This window comes from Lathyrus oleraceus, chromosome 2 (genome assembly GCF_024323335.1).
Source record: "Lathyrus oleraceus cultivar Zhongwan6 chromosome 2, CAAS_Psat_ZW6_1.0, whole genome shotgun sequence".
NCBI lineage: Eukaryota > Viridiplantae > Streptophyta > Magnoliopsida > Fabales > Fabaceae > Lathyrus > Lathyrus oleraceus.
Window position 1 is genome coordinate 382,954,045 of NC_066580.1, and position 2,870 is coordinate 382,956,914.

The following is a 2,870-nucleotide window of genomic DNA, read 5'->3' on the forward strand; positions in this document are numbered from 1 at the left end:
ACCCTTTTTCAAAGTGATGGCTATATTTACGGAAAACGCTTGGAAAACAGTTACAACAAGAGAATATAAATAGTAGCTTTTTGGAAAGCTCTCGGGTCCACTCTCCTTCGCCGTTTTCTCTTTTTCGCATTTTTCTTCTTCCAGCAGCTTAGGCATATTTTTTACAGTACTACTTTTACAATTTTTATATTGTTTTCTTTTGCAATTCTATTTTCTTTTCTAGCTCTTAATTAATTTTTCGCACAATAGTTTCTACACCGGAAACTATTGTGTACGTTTTCACCGGATCTAACCTTACGTTAGAATCTAGTTTTTTTTATCCCTTCGCTTTTATTTTTCTGCCTGATTGAAGAATTCAAGAACAAATCCAACCGGTATGTGGTGGAGTGTTCAAGACTTCTATTTAATTATTCAGGTTCTTTATTTATTTGTTGAATTTATATATGCTTGTTTTATTATTAATTTATACTGTTTGCCTGCGATGAATCTGTTTATGCATGCTGATTATTTAGATCTGTTGAGTATGTCTGGCTAATTCATTTAGGTATCGGTATGTAAAGTAGGCGGAATAAGGAATCAAAACTAAGTTGGCTTAATTAAGTTTAAAATTAAAATCACTCTTTTTACGGTCTCAATTTACAGGTTTAATAACAAAGTTTTTGTACGAAAGTAAAAGGCATAAAGAAGTTAAAAGCAATAGAGCGAGAGTTTGAGTTTTTAACTGGACAGTGTTAATTGGACATTAATTCTAGATCAGGGCGAGAGCAATTTTTAGAGTTAATTAAATTCTAATCTTTTTCAAAAAGTATTTTTAAAGGTTGAATGTGAGGACGAGAGTTAAGCATTTGAATTTAATTATATAACCTAAGTCAACAGAGCGAGAGTTTGAGATTAGGGTGTTTAAACGATTAGTGTTTTCTTAAAAAGAGTTTCTACGGACCTTATTGTTTTCAAAAAGTGGTTTTTGACTTAACTAATGAGTGACATCTACGTTAATATAAAACCATAGTTTATTCAACAGAGCGAGAGTTTGAGATAAGACTTTTAAACAATAGTGTCAACTGAAAGGATTTATTTTAAAACCACTAAACCAATAAAGAATTGATTCCCTAATTACGACGAACTGCATACCGATATCCGCTTAATTATATTTAATTTAGATCCTATCTTATTTTAGTTTTAACTTTTCCCCCAAACAATCAAATATTATCCGCCTTAGCTTTACGAAGTAACCTTAGAAAACGGTATATCGATTCATAAGTCCCTGTGGGATCGATATCTTTTAAAACTACGCGATAGAACTGTGCACTTGCAGTTTGTACCCCAAATTTGACTCATAAAGTCGCGATCAAGTTTTTGGCGCCGTTGCAGGGGACTTTTATTAAGTCGATATCGTAACTCTTCTGTTACGCTGTAGAGACTAAGGCTTTTCTTTTTCTTTTCTTTCTTTCGTTGATTTGTATGCCACATACTCGCTCACAAGGCGAACCGTACTACTTACGAATCAACGATATCGAACTATATCTCCGAGTCTTACGACGAATTCGGGAATATCGTGATGCAAACAATCTCCCTCCTAGCGAGTATCCTGATTTCAAAAATCTTTTTCCTTCTATACCCGAGATGGCAGAACCAGCTCGTGCTCTTCGAGATTACGCCGCTCCATCGCAAGATGAGCCGCATTCGAGTATTGCTCCACCCGCAATCGAAGCAAACAACTTTGAACTTAAACCTTCACTGTTGCAGGCAGTGCAACAGAACCAATTCTCTGGAAATCCTACCGAGGATCCAAACCTTCATTTATCCGTATTTGTCCAATACGCTGATACTGTTAAAGCTAATGGTGTCACTTCAAAGGCAATTCGACTTCGTCTTTTTCCTTTCTCGTTAAGAGATAGCGCTAGAAGATGGCTTCAATCTCTTCCTTCCAACTCAGTCACCACATGGAACGAGTTGAAGAAAGTTTTTCTTGCCCGATATTTTCCGCCAAGCAAAACAGCTATGTTAAGAGCCCAGATAAATGGATTTAAACAGAAAGATAAAGAATCTCTCTTAGAAGCATGGGAAAGATATAAAGACATGATGAGACTTTGTCCACACCATGGTTTAGAAGACTGGTTAGTAGTTCATACATTCTATAATGGTCTCTTATACAACACGAGGTTAACAATAGATGCCGCCGCAGGTGGTGCACTGATGAACAAACCTTATGCTGATGCTTACCAACTTATCGAAAGCATGGCTCAAAACCACTATCAGTGGGGAACCGAACGAACAATGGTGGAAAAACCTCAAACGAAAACTGGCATGTACGAGATAAGTAACCTTGATCATGTTAATGCAAAAGTGGATGCTCTGGTCCAGAAAATTGAAAGTTTAAATGTATCACCTCCAGCCACCGTGGTTGCCATAACTCAGAATTGCAAAGTCTGTGGAATCCAAGGTCACACTCCTGCAGATTGTCAACTCCTGACAGGAATCCAAGCGGAGCAAGTAAACTATGCTCAAGGAAGCCCCTACTCGCATACCTATAACTCAAATTGGAAGAATCATCCCAATTTTTCATATAAGAGTAATAATGCTTTATACGCACCTGGACAATATCCAAATCAAGCCCCAGCTATACCTCCGGGATATCAAAAGCCGAACCCATCTACACCTAACAATAACGCCCCTAGGAAATCCAACTTGGAAATCATGATGGAAAACTTTATAGCTTTCCAACAGCAAACCAATAAAGATTTCTTAAACCAGAATGTACACACTGGTGAACAAATTAAACAACTAGCAAGTAAGGTAGATGCCCTGGCTACCCATAACAAAATGCTGGAAACGCAAATATCACAAGTAGCTCAACAACAAGCACCAAC

General features: G+C 37.1%; 1 non-coding gene across 1 annotated transcript; it reads right to left on the reverse strand.

Moving 5' to 3' along the window:
* Positions 1-2,001: 2,001 nt before the first annotated feature.
* On the reverse strand, positions 2,002-2,108 carry LOC127124914 (small nucleolar RNA R71). Its single transcript, XR_007804390.1, has one exon. It is a non-coding gene; the product is annotated as a small nucleolar RNA R71 (small nucleolar RNA).
* Positions 2,109-2,870: the final 762 nt, after the last annotated feature.